At 33.7% G+C, this 14,514-nt stretch overlaps 1 protein-coding gene across 17 annotated transcripts in view; it reads right to left on the bottom strand.

Annotated features, from left to right (window-relative positions):
* ADGRL3 (adhesion G protein-coupled receptor L3) overlaps positions 1-14,514 on the bottom strand; it is a 794,963-nt gene that overhangs the window by 561,518 nt on the left and 218,931 nt on the right. The window contains exon 3 of one of the 17 annotated variants that reach the window (XM_046656101.1): positions 1,742-1,810. The exons of the other annotated variants lie outside the window; for them this stretch is intronic. The gene's annotated coding sequence lies outside the window, so the exon portion shown is untranslated. The remainder of the gene's footprint in view (positions 1-1,741; positions 1,811-14,514) is intronic. 17 annotated transcript variants of the gene reach the window in all.

Genomic DNA, 14,514 nt, shown 5'->3' on the forward strand with positions numbered 1-14,514 from the left:
TATAGAAAGAGAGTCTGAAGATTACAGTTGAGCTTTCAGAAGGCATACATAATTCTCACTCAATCACATATTATTTTTTGCACCTCTGAATCCTTTGGTAAGGAAGCTCAATTCAAAGTTTGAATGTCCACTTATACTAGAAAATATTGCCCCTGTCTACCAGGTATCCAGACTGCTCTGAGACTTTTTCTTTAATATATTAGGTAAATAAACTCTTTTATTTACCTTACTTTATATACCACTAAGGTAAATAAAAAATAGAGCTGGTCCATCCATCAATCTGGAAATTGTTGAATCTATTGACATTCAACACAGTGATTGTACAGCCTTGGTGATATTTATCATTACATGTAAGTTTATAAAATCCTTCACCATTCAGAGATGAGTAGTATTTTGACCTTTTCCTCTCATTAAAATGTTATATCTTTTACACTTACATCTTTAAACCATCTATATTTTATTAGTTATATGCTATAAAAGAGGGTCAATGGATTTTTATAGAAATGTCTAACAAATTATCAGAGGAATACCTGGGTGTTTGGGGTTTATTTTTTTTAATTTTTTTTGGTGAGGAAGATTGGCCCTGAGCTAACATCTGTTGCCAATCTTCCTCTTTTTGCTTGAGGAGGATTGTTGCTAAGCTAACATCTGTGCCAATCTTCCTCTTTTTTGTAAGTGGGATGCCACCAGAGCATGGCCTGATGAGCGGTGTGTAGTTCTGCACCCAGGATCCAAACCAGCAAATCCCAGGCCACTGAAGTGGAGCGCGCAAACTTAACCACTACACTACCAGGCCAGCCCCTAGAGGAAAAATTTTTAAATATGTCAATCTCTATATTTGAGTCATCTATTTTATTATATAATTAGGTTATATATATATATATATATATATATATATATGCACACACATACTAGGGTCTGTTTCTGGGTTATCTATTCTAATGATTTGTCTGACTATTCTTGTACCAAAATTACTTCTTTAAAAATATTTAAACTATTAAATTAGATAATGAACGCAATAGTCAGCAAACAATGAGTGCTCACTAACTGGTCACTAACCTTCTTTTCATCTATTTCCACTTTCAGATTAAATTTAAAATAATCTTGTCAGACTTTAACTCTATTATAATTGTGCGACCCTGTATGTATATGTTAAGTTGATAATCAACATCTTTTCTTCATCTTTACTTTTCCATTCTGGGAACAGGGTATGTCTCTTCATTTGGTAAAGTCTTGTGTTAGCTATCTAGTCATATTTTTATAGTGTTATCCATGTGGTTCTCAAATACTTATTGTTAGCATTCTTCATAGACGTCTAAAATGTTTAAGGCTATAGCGTATGGAAATTTATACAGCAAAATTTCAAACTTTTTTTGCCTGTACATAAGAAAGCTATATATAGGAAAACTTTTTATCTTTATTTTTCATCACACCACTTTATTAAACGTAGATTTCTATAATAAACAACTGCATTTAAAAGAAGCGGACAGAACAAAAGCAGACACGGCAGACAGAAATGAATCACTAACATAATCTTAAACCAAAATATATCAATAACTATATTAAATGTAAATGAACTCAATATGCCAATTAAACAGGCAGAGATTGACAAGTTGGATGAAATGTAAGACTAAACTACATATTGTCACACACGTGTTACGTAATGAGAAACACATTAAAGAAACACATTTATACAAAAAGACACAAAGAATTTAATATAAAAGAACAGAAAAAGATATACCTTGTAATGTAAGGTGTGAAACTCCCACTGGATATCCAGCTTCACGAAAGACAGGACTAACAGCAAAAGCTAATAAGGAAAATAATCAGAAGATATTTTTGGAGAAAACCATGTTCACGGTAGAAATTTCTGTTTCCTCCCTTTTTAGATAAGATACTGAAGAAATTGCTAAGGAATTAAATAATTTATTTAGAGCACTTAGAATTTAAAGACAGGGGGACCTGAACAGCTCTTCTAATTCAGGGATTGTCTTTATTTTCTTTTCTAGTGACTGATAGTATTTGGATGAAAAAAAATAAATGCAGGACTGTGTGACTAGGAAGATACAGTTTGAACACTCTAATTTAGTCTCACCTATTTATTCAAAGAATAACTAGACCCAATAAAGAGATCCAATTTGCCCTAAATCACACAACTTATTAGATGCCCAGTCTGGACTACAAACACAGCACTCTGTCCTATATAACATTCTCTAACTTGATTTTAATTACTTAAAGCATGTCCACACAAGCTACCATCTAGAGAACAGGAACATGTAATTTCCTTAGGTAAAATTTTTTTCATTACCTAATTTTTAGCTGGCTAAATAAGGACTCTAGAAACCAAACACAGGTAAAGTGTTCATATTCAAAGCCTTCATCCAATACAATTAATATTAGTCCATGGCAACCTGAGTTTCTCCAGCACATTTAACAAGCATATTGGAAAATGTAAACAGTATTACAAGGAAAAGTACATAATAGTGCTTTTCTAGGCATGATGTCTATGAGAAAAAGCAACATGATATTTGACTAATCCAAAATAATGACAATTGTCTTATTTAGATTTTTGTTCTTATGGCTCATGAACAACCAGTCTGTTGGGGCCTAGGAAGAATAGTAAAGGCTTAGAAGCCCAACAGACCTGTGTCTGAGGTCTTGCCCAGGGACAACGTGGTATATAGTCACTCAATCAAAGGTTGGTCTGAATAGAATAAATATTTACGTTTTCGATAGGCTATAATGCAGTTTTAGGCAACCATTGTTTAACTCCCCCAAATTGTTTAATTGACCACTAGATCATTTAAAAATACTAATATTGATATAGCTTTAGAAAATCTCTAAAACTACAACCAAAAACAGACCAGCACTGGTAGAATATACGCCATTATAAATTATTAATTGATTATGGTAAAGGTAATGATAATGTAATAACTTCCTTTTAAAGAATGAATTCTAGGGGAGTTATGTGTCACACATTTATCCATTTGTTATGTAAAACTCCCAAAACTCCATAATTATCATTAAATTGAATGTACCACAAAAGTGAAAAAATATATATATTTCTATTATCTTATTACGGGAAATGGTAATAAAATATTAAAATAAGCACTTATTTTATTTTAAAAATGAAAGACTAAATAAATAATTATAAAAATAAGAATAATAGCTCACATGTTGAGCGTTTACATTGTAACCAGCATTGTTCTTATTTCTTTCTGTACATTATGATATTTAAACCTCACAAAAATCTATGTGGTATCTACAATTATCACGATCATTTTATTATTTGGGAAAACAAGGCACAAAGTAAATACACAACCACCAAGTAGTAAGCCAGAATTTGAACCCCAGCATTGGTATACAAAAGGGCCGGAAATCTTGGCATATTCACAATTAAAGTAAAGGAAACTATAGGATTCCCACTCCTTGTAGAAAGTTTGAACTTAAAAAAATCATTCCGCCATATTTGACTAAATTCCCTTTGTTTCTCTTGTTTGTAAAAAAAGCATACATAGATGATTTCCATTTTCTCACAAACAAATCACTCATTAACCGCTTATAATCTGACTTTTTCTCTTAACACTCTACTAGGATCTTTATTATAAATTTTTTTGAATATCTTATCAATCTAAAGCAATAGAGAGAAATAAGCTGATGTTAACCTTCAACTCCAGGTCTCCATTACAATACTGACTTCTAGTCGTGATTAAAACTGCACAGTTCATCTTTATGTGGTCAAGTTAATTACAGGAGAATAATGAGATGTCTAAGAAGAGTTGTTTTCCCAAAGAATCAAAGGATGACTGTAAGGACAGGCCATATCCTTCTGTAAAAGCAGCTCTGTAGAACAATTATAACTGCCATTGAATAACTCTAGGGCACAACACACCTGCGATAGAGAATTCAGTTATATTATCTAATGCTTATTGTCACCTGTGCATTAGATGAATGTCAGACCCAAATATTCAGGGCTGCTGTTGGCCCATAGGATAACTTTGTGCAAATTCATTAAGAAAAAAGACACCCACCCCATCGGTGCGCACTCAGCCCCGTACAAGACACATTCTTTCAGAAGTGAAAGCAGAGTCTGAGTTTCAGGCTTTATTTACCACCTTGACTTGTACAGTGAGCAAACTGCACATCTGTTCATGACAACCCCTGCAAATCTTAGAAAGCAATATACCTGAAAAAGCTGTCCAAAAATATCATGTGATTAAATATTTTGTTTATAGGCTTTGAAATTGTACTGCTATGAGAAAAATCAAATGGAATACTAGCAGAGAGAAAGAAAAACATAATATTTTCTACAGGCTTTCAAATCCCTTCTTTTTGTCTCATTTTAGGAAAAGTAGAGGCAACTTATCAATCCATACTCCATTATTCTTAGCAAACTATACACGCTACAGATTATAAACACCTGTGCTCAAAGACTCCAAAAAACTGGAAAATCAGTAGATTATTTTTCCCTACATGTACATTATTGTCTGGTCTGACACATTTAAACAATATCACTTCAAATTCTAAAAGTGATTTATCAAAGGTTCTTACTAAATATTTATCACGATGAGCTAAGAATCTAGCTCTAATGAAAAAGCTAAGTGACTAAATGAACACTTCAATTTATTATGTGATCAGGTAACCCATAAAGCCCAACTACCTTAAGCCGTTAGCAAAAGAAATGTATTGACAATTTCAACTTCCCTACACACAACCTCCACTGCCATTTTTGCCCTTTAAGGCTGCTAATGATGTACATCTGAATCAAATTTCAAATTAATGACCTGAAGTCTGCAGGATGTAGGGTGTCACACTGAACAAATGATGCGTATGCTGAGAAGTGTTCTAAGCGCTTTATTTACATTTTGTCATTTAAACCTCACAAGAATCTACGAAATGCTTTTATTATCTTCATTCCACAAAGAAAGACAGAAACTGAGGCACAGAGAGGGAAAAGAACTTGCCCAAAATTCCCCAAGACAGGTTCATTCTTAACCACTAGGCTGCTTAGAATTATTTCTCCAAGTCCTTTATCTCTCATTGTTGTCTCTTATGTCCACTTCTCCTTAGTAGTTATGTTTTCAGCTTTTTAACAGCAAACAATTTGCCAGGAAATATATTTTTGTTCTAGCCTAGGCCTACAAGAAGTTGAATTAATATACACCTGGCTGTTTCCATCTGAGAAGGAAGCAGGAGAAGATTTTATCAGCACACTATTAGTGATTTCAAACAATATGTATTACTGCTCTGTGCAGGCCACTGAGAGAAATCTGGGGATTTAACAAAAACAAGATTGCCCTTGCCTTTTATATCAATCTTCTCTGACTTTCAGTATGATCATCTACATCTTCTCTAACTACTCTAGGCAGGACACGCAGAATACATCTTTTCCGATGGGCAGCGCTGCCAGCATTGAGCATGGGTTAGGGCCTAGAACTCCTTCCAAGATCTAGACCTCAAACATGAAAGGAAATCCCACATAGAAGTATCACATTTTAATAATCTGTCACTTGTCAATCCTATCTCACAGGTTCAAGAACCTAACCTAAAATGTTTGTTCTAAGAACCTAGGAATTACTGAGGGACAGAAAACTATAAAATCAAGTTCATAATCAGCTTCTAACCATGGTATGGCCTGCGGCAATACAGGCCGCACTGGGTTGGTTAAAAGCCAATAATGGATTATAAAAAGCAACAAGCAGGCTGAATAAATTGAGAAATACTGACCCAAAGGGATGTCTATAATAGAAGATCAAATTACAAAATTAAATGTCATACAGAATTCAAGAATCACCAAAAATTAAGGTCTAAAGCCAAGACTAAGATGCCTGGAATTTATTAAAAGATTGGGAAAGAGACAAACATTAGCGAGCCCGTCAGACCCAAACTGGAGTAAAGTAACAAAAAGCAGGTTGAGGCAAAGTAAGCTCAGGTCAGAGGCTGGGTCAGGATATCAATACACATGCACTCACCGAATCCGGTGCATGGTGGGCGGGTGGTCCATAGGCAATCCAAGAATTTGGAAAGGAGACAAGGCTAGGGATTCAAGAATTGACAAGCTGGGAAAACAGCATCAAAGGCCTGTGACCACAGACAAAGCTTCAATATTCCTAAAAGCTGATCATCTGAAGGAATTAATCACATTAAGCTAACAAACACACCAAGTGAGGAACAACGCAAATATATCTTCATAAATGGAATGACATTACATCCCTAAATGTTATGATACTAAATGCATAGAACTGATTTGATATTGTGAACAAGGAATGACTTTTTATTCCAGTAAATATAGCCCCTTTGCCTATACTACATAATATAAAATAAATTCCTGTCATTGTTTTTCATCTAATGGCACACACTGATTCAGGCATCAGAATCAAATATATCTGCAATGTATTTAAAGAGACACCCACTGAAAATGAAACCATCTTAATCCAGTGTTAGTGAATTAATGAGTTCTTCACATAAATCTTACATTATTTATAGTAGAATTTGTCCTTGTATCCACCATCACTCTCATTGAGTAACAATGAAAGGTTTTGATATTTGAAGTTACTTATGACTTATCTCTATCCTGTTTTTCAGCTGAAAAATTGATACGCAATTTTTCAGTGACGAATAGAGAGAGTATAGAAAGCCAAAACATGTTATGAATTTGGATATTGCTCCCACACTACTGGTCTGGAGTAAAGGAAAACCATGATCCCGTGAAGTTTGCATAACATAAGACCAGCAATGTCTTCAAATTTAAAAAAATACCAAAAGAACAATTAAAATTTGGCTGTTTTATATGCTAACTTCATCTGTCCATTTTAAGGGTTCCCTTAGATAAGATCAAGAACCATAAAATATTCAGCAGGCAGTGATAATAAATAATATCTTTGTTAATGATAAAATGACAAGGCTTCAACTGCTTTAAAAGAAAAAAGGACAAATTTTAAGTAGAATGAAATAATAAGCACTGAAATATTCTTTAGAGCACGAGTTCCTGTAAATCCTCATTTAACATTTAAAAATAAAAAGAGTATTTGTAACGAATGTAGCTGTGTATGCTGCAATGGGATTTGGAAAATTACTGCAGTTGCTGGTAAACACACTGTGTTGCATTAAACAAAGAGCAAGTGGCCTTTAGTTGAGAAAACTATATGACTTCATTGATATAAATTTGGCTGAATTTGGCAAGAAAAATATCAGAAACAGTGCGCTAGATTTAGGACAAAATGGTTTTGTATCTGGGTATTTTAACTTCTGTTTAAAATGCTACACAGTCCATTTTATGTTTCCAAGACACATTATATTAAACATAATTTAGGACAAAAATGAATTCAAATTGAAAAATACCCCATAGCAGTGACCGCCTTGAGCAAGGTTTTACATTTCCTCTCTCTGGTTATTAAAAAAAAATCCATGCTTGGGAATGAAGAACTATAATAAGAAATATATGGCTATGTTGGTTTTTCTCAAGTATAAATTATTAAGATACATAATCATGTTTTGACTTCAAGGAACCCAGATATAAGCCTAAGTATTTAATAAGCTTAAGACAAATTCATTACGCTTGCTCCCTCTCCGAAACACTGTTTTCTGTATTAAATTGGTAGCATTATCACCCACCCAATGTTCAAGATACACAACCAAGTCATCCTCTTCTTTAAACCCACACTCAGTCAAGTACTATTTTCTTTTACTTCTCACACTTGCCTCCTTCCATTCGTATACTGTTCCAGTCAAGGCATGATAGTTTCTCTTAGATTACTAGAAGTGGTTTTTACATGACCTCCCTGACCACTTCTTCTCCCTCTCCAATCTAGCATTTACAGTGTCATAACAATTGTTTCATCTCTCTGCTTAAAAGGATCCAATGGCTTTCTTTTGCCTATTCCAGCCTAATCTTTAAGCCTAATCTCTAATTATTTTCTCCCATGTGTCTTATACTCTAGGTTCATCAGCTCCACCTCCACTCACTCTTCCCCTAGCACAACACACAGTCTTTCGTCCAAAATTTGTTTAACACTCTCCCCTTTACTTGTAATATCTTTCCTATACTCAGATATATGCTTCAAAGTTGAACCCAGATGTAAATCTCCCATGTGAAACAACCAACTCTCCTATCTATTTCCCAAATACTTTATTTAAATAAACATTATAGTTATCATCAAAGTACTCCTGTTTGTTAATACCTGGTGTTCTATTTTAAGCACACATGGGGGGGGGGTCTTACTCATCTCCTAGGCTCTCAGTACAATGTACATACTTAGTACTCTAAATTATTCTCCAATTCAAAATAATGTAATTAATATGTTTTACTGAGTTGAGTAATACTTTATAAGGAACAAAATAAAATATTCATACTTTTGAGGAAGAAAGCTACTTCTTCCCTGGAGTTCGAATTAGTCCTTTAGTTGAAACTATTTTTCATAATTTTCACTGGGTAACAAAAAAATCTCAATTTTCAAACAGGAGTATTATGAACCATACTATCCAGTCAAAAGTGGTGATACTAGAAAGAAAGTATATTCAACCAATATGCTCATAATCAAAATCAATATGACTCAGCAAAGACAGTACTTCATGTGAACCCAGAGCTATAAAATTATCTACATCTTAATAGCCAAGCTTAGAATTTGGACAAAGCTTGTTCAACTCAGTAAACACTTATTCAATATCTACAATGGAAAACAGAAAGCTGAATTAGGCATGGTCCATTCATTCACAGAAGAGGTCACTTCCCATTAGGAAAAGTTATCTAAACAGAATGAAGGAAGGATAGAATTCAAGAAGGCAGTTAACAAGAGGATGGGGGAAACAGGGCATTCCAGGGAGATAAAAGAGTCATGAACAAGGACTTGGACACATTAATAAGTAATGAAAAGTTGCCTAGCTTGATTAAAGTTTATGATTTGTGAAGGAGATTTCTAGATGTAACCAATATTCTCTGGCCTGTGATTATGGAGGACAGTGAATACCAAGATGGCAAGCATGCCCTCTATATTCTTTTTGTAAAATGTGTAGGCAATGAAGACTACTAGAGTATAAAGAGAATCTTTTTAATAATTCCAGAAAGATTATTCAGCAGTAACATGAAGAAGTAATTTGTAAAGCAATTTGCAGGCTTTAGAACATACTAAATAGCAACGATATTTAAAAGAATTTTATGTATCTGAGGGATACTGTGGATACAGAACAAGGAAGGAAACTAAGGAACAAGATAAAAATCAACATTATGTGCCTCTTGTTTGTAGACAGCAATTGAAAGAATAAAGACAAAGAGAATGTTGTGAGTCTGTGTAATTTAAAAGAATAGTGATAATATTAACCAAGAAGACTATGGGGTAAACATTGGTAGGAAGATAGTGATATCTTTAAAGCATTTTCACGCAGAAGCATTGATCAGACATTTGGAGGTATAGATTAGAAGTCAGAAGGAGAGAGATGGGATCACAGATACCAATTTAAAAGTTATCTATAGAGATGAAAATTGATGCAGCAAGAATGGATTAGTTTAGCAAGAAAGATAAAATACTAAAAGAAGAGGAATAGCAGGAAAAAATAAATTTTAGGGAGTCACTCTATAGACTTTGAAAAAGACCTGAATTCAGCCATCGGTTCTGCCATGTATTAGTTGCACAATGTTGGACAAATAATTTGACCTCTCTAAGTCTTAGAATGTGGTGAAGATCAAATAGCATAATGTTTAAATTAAATAGCACATGACATCACACATTAGGACCTTAAGAAGTTAATTGTAATTCTATTATTATTGTTCTTGCTGCTGTTGTTATCGTCATCATCATCACCTCCACTATTACTATAAGGAAAATAAAAAGAGAAAGGGTAAGGAACAGTGAGAATCAGGATAATGCAGCACAACATAAATCATAATAGGAGAAATGAGTGGAACATCATGGGTCAATAACATATTGTGATACATTATATGTATTTTGATCTCAAATTTTTCAAATAGTAACAATTTCTACCATCTGCAGATGTTAGCCTCTCATAAAATCGTCGTCATCATGCTCTCCTAAGAAAAGCCATTCACAAACTATAAGGAATCTACTGACATGGTTGAGAAGTCTGAGAAGTCCCTTGAGACAACAGATGGTGCCTTATAAATAGGCTTCGAATCACCTGTTACATGACTTGAGCCGCCGAATGACTAAGTCTTTCTTCTAAACTTTGTCAGTTTCCAAATGAATTGTGGAAAAAAAATTCTAAATGCAAAGCCCATAAACTTTATATTAAAATGAATATAGTATATATACATCATTGATGTGACTAGCTGAAATGGCAATAATTTTATTGCATATGACAAGAGCATACACATTAAACCTGTGTGTGCATACCCATGTACATGTGCATGTGTAAAAAAGGAGATGAAATGGAAAGAAAAGGAGGAAGAGGTATAGAATGAGTGTAGGAGGAAAAGAAAAAGTAGAATATTTTTCTGAAGTCTATACTTCTAAGGGTTGTCTTCTTAAGATAAACAGTAAAGCTGTTAAAAATCCAGCCAATATCATATTTATGTTTGTAGACTCTTTCTGTAGCAAGGAAAATGTTACCTCAGATTTATAAGGGAGTCACTCTCAAACATTACCTGAGACCAGATCTTGACAGAAGAATAAGCTAAGAATTAGTTGCTCTTATCAAATCATGTCTTTCAAGCTCCTAAGATCTATTTTACTCTTCTAATAATTTCTAAGTATGGTGACCTCAGAGTTAATACATCTCAGATAGATTTATGGAGAAGCTTCCTTATCAGATATAATCCAAATCAGGAAGTTTTGATTGAACAGAATGCTAGAACATAATGATGTTTTATACTACATTTTACTCTGTAGTATAACTTATTTAGCTTACTATCTTTCTCCTGAGTTTCTCTTTCCTTCAATTTAATACCCAGTGAATGAGAGTAACAAATCATATGTAGGTCCCATCTTAGAGTGTTAACATAGCATGTTTTTGCTAATTCATCCATTCATTCATTCATTTGACTAATGTTTATTAAGTTCCAGGTACAATGCTGATGCTGGGGACATAGCAGTGAGGATAGACAAGTCTCCTGTGGAACCTAGTTTATGTGTCAAACAGACAAAAATGTAACATAATAAATAAATAAGTTCATTTCTGATAATGGTACTATGGAGGAAATGAAACAGGTTAATGTGAAAGAGAGTGAAAGAGTGACTCAAATACCTACAGACAGTTTTATATTTAGGGATGCATTTTAGGATGCAAATTCCTAAAAGAGATATTAAAATATTCATACCTTCTTTCCACTCTGTCATATTCATATTCATCACCTCCCTGAGGGCACATTTGCCTTATCACTCCATCAAAAAATGCTTACAGAAAGACTATAATACGAGTAATACAATGTTAGTTACAAGGAATTCCAGGAAGAACAAAACACGTAGCCAGTGCCTGTGGAGTTTTCCAGGTAGCTAGGGAAAACAAGGTCCAGAGGCCCGAGAAGTCACTAATGGAAATCTGTTAATAATGTTAACAATTAGTTCAGATTAAGTTCCAAATGTGGAGGTGGGTCATAAGAATTCTGAGAAAAGTGTCACTACTTCCAACGGAGGAAAGTGGGATGTGATCTGGACCTTGAAGTGAGGGCAAGGAGTAGACAGAGAGAGAGGGGGACACAGAGGCTTGTAGGCAGGGAAAAGAGCATGAACCCAGTCTGGAGCAAGCTTGTCTGAGGTGGGCCTAAACAGAAGGGGAAGCTTGTACCGAAAGGGAGGTTTGCTGGGGAGAAGATTGTTCACGCTTGTTTATCTGTAAACATCAAGTTATTCAATATTTGTGAGGAGAATGATATGATGAAAGTGATATTTTACAAAGGAGATTCTGAGACCACTATGTGGTTTAAAAGTGGGAGATGAGAGAAATTTACAACAATTAGAAGGTGACAGCTCTAATGTAAACTCAAATAGCAGTGGCAATAAGAAAGCACATATGTAAAACTGCTACATATGAAACAGACAAAACACCATGACTGATGAGATAAGTAGATAAGAGTAGAAAAAAAGGGAGGCGTCAAATTTATTACTATTGCCCGGAAAACAAAGCAAAGTGTCTGCCTTACTGCCAGGAATATTATGGTATATTAAAGACCACTGTTGAATAAACTTAGCAATCACAAAAATGCAATGCACATTTTTTAGGATGTCTTCAAACTTTTAACATATATACTAAAGCTTTTTAAAAGCATTCATTATATTGCATATGTTTTATATAAGAGTATACTCACCTTTTCAAATCTTTAAATAAAATTTAATTCTAACATACCAAATTTTTAGTTTTGGATCAATAGTACTTGGTCATTACTCTTCACCTCTAACATGATTTTTCTATATTCACATAACAATATTTTTATAAATTCATCTTCTGTTTTCCTACTTTTAGGTTCCTATTATTTAGTCCAGTATTACTTGCCATCTTTAGATATAATGCATAAGAAAGAAAGAAACAAAGTTGGTAAATACTAGAGGTCTGTCTACTAAATTCACGGTTCCTAGAAATTTCAGGCAATCCCAAGTTTTCTCTATCACCTATGTGCTGATCAATTCCAAATGTCTGACTGCAGCATAGATCTCTCTCTTCAAGGCCAAGTCCTACATATTTAAAAGCATTATTCTAATGGTCTCTGTATACGGACAATGTCTTTGGATCCCACCCTTTATTTCATATGAAGTGTTAATTTTCTCATCTATAAATCTTACCACTAGAGTTTTCAGAAAACTGGACTCAACAGTTACAGAGAGACTGCTGTACTGCTGTACTTTCATTTTGGGGACCACCACAAGGTTTCACAACCCCGTGCCTTTGAACATGTTTTCTCTACCTACAACGAGCAGCCACCAACGGTAGCTTTTATAACCTCCTAGTACTTGCTTCTTTCCTCTGTGAACTTTGGCAGATTTCATTGCTCTCCTCTATTTCAGCAAGGCCCTTGTACACACATCTCTTAAGAAACTTATTACATTTTCCTGTAACTATTTATGTCAATCTTCCCAAATCAACTATGACCTACTAAACTATGAGCTCCCTGAGAGTAGAAACTGTCCAGTCAAATGTGCATTACAAGTACTAATACAGAAAATAGAGTGACACTCAGTAACTGTTCATGAACTGAATAAGGAAATGAACACATAAGATCAGAATGAGCTTATCCATATACGAAGTGAACTATGCCCATGGTCTTTTATAGGATTGGGTGCTAATATAATTGCATAGCCATAAACATTTATTCCATAAATATAATCAAAATTTAGAAATATTTTAAAATTTAAAAAGAAGCAAAAAATGAATTAGAGCTGTCATCTTTAATCTTTCAAAAAAACAATAAATTTTAAAGCTGTTAAGATACAGACGCTAAACACGATGTACTAACTAGTACTGAAAAGAGTATTATTATACAAGAGCTGCTCACATTTGGAATCATGAGCCTTATTCAGTACCTATCATCTCTTATTCTTGATTACATGTGAAATAAAATTAATTCTTTTTGTCCTTTCATACTAATGAAGTTATTCAGAGTACATCAGGTCTGCAAGTATTTACATAATAATTTAATTTTTAGAACAATTTCAAATTTATAAAAAATGTCTATTATGCAATGGGAAAATTTATGTGTATTTTGTATTAAGAACTACTTTTAATTTAACTTTTTTATACACACTTTAAATCAGCTAGATTATCTAAAATTGAGAGGTTGATTTTATGTTTTTGTGCTTTAAAAAAATAGGATAAAAATCACTTAATGGTGGAGAGAGAAGCAAAGAAAGCTGATGAAGTGGGGATGAGAAAACACTAGAACCAGAAAGTATGAAAATGTTCATAAAATGAGACACATTCTCTCATTTTGTCTCCATCTGATAAATTGTATCTATTGTGTCTCTTAAAAATAAATGCAGCTCTCTCCCTTAACTGATTTACCACCAACACCCAATAATTAAACATATGTATATTCATCAGTATATGTGAAAAACCTCAGAATATAAGTTTGTACATTTATCAACAAAAAAGCAGATGCACAAGAAGGAACACACACACAACACACATAACACATAATCTCCTTATACTAATATCAAAATTGAGTCAGTCATGAAGAATAATAATTACTGTTAAGCTGATATAGATCCATGTCCATGTGTGAGGATATAAACATACCTGTTTTTTCATATGAGAGTGTCACAAATGTAAATAAGAATCCTTTAAAATAAATCTTGAATTTTTCCCCCTCTAATTTTGGCCTAACATTGAATTCTTCTGACCTAGCAAAGATATTTCCTGTATTCTGTATGAACAACATTATCTTATATTCTCTTTAGAAACAAACTGATGCCAAGAATAGAATCAATATTTTAATAGTACACAAATTGCCAACACACATAAATACAAGACTATAGTTTACACATAAGAATAGCTTTCAAAGGGAAGTCTGTAATACATAGGCAATAAATGGTTGTGCAAACATGGAAAAGAACATTTAATGGCTCAATGTTG

This window comes from Equus quagga, chromosome 3 (genome assembly GCF_021613505.1).
Source record: "Equus quagga isolate Etosha38 chromosome 3, UCLA_HA_Equagga_1.0, whole genome shotgun sequence".
NCBI lineage: Eukaryota > Metazoa > Chordata > Mammalia > Perissodactyla > Equidae > Equus > Equus quagga.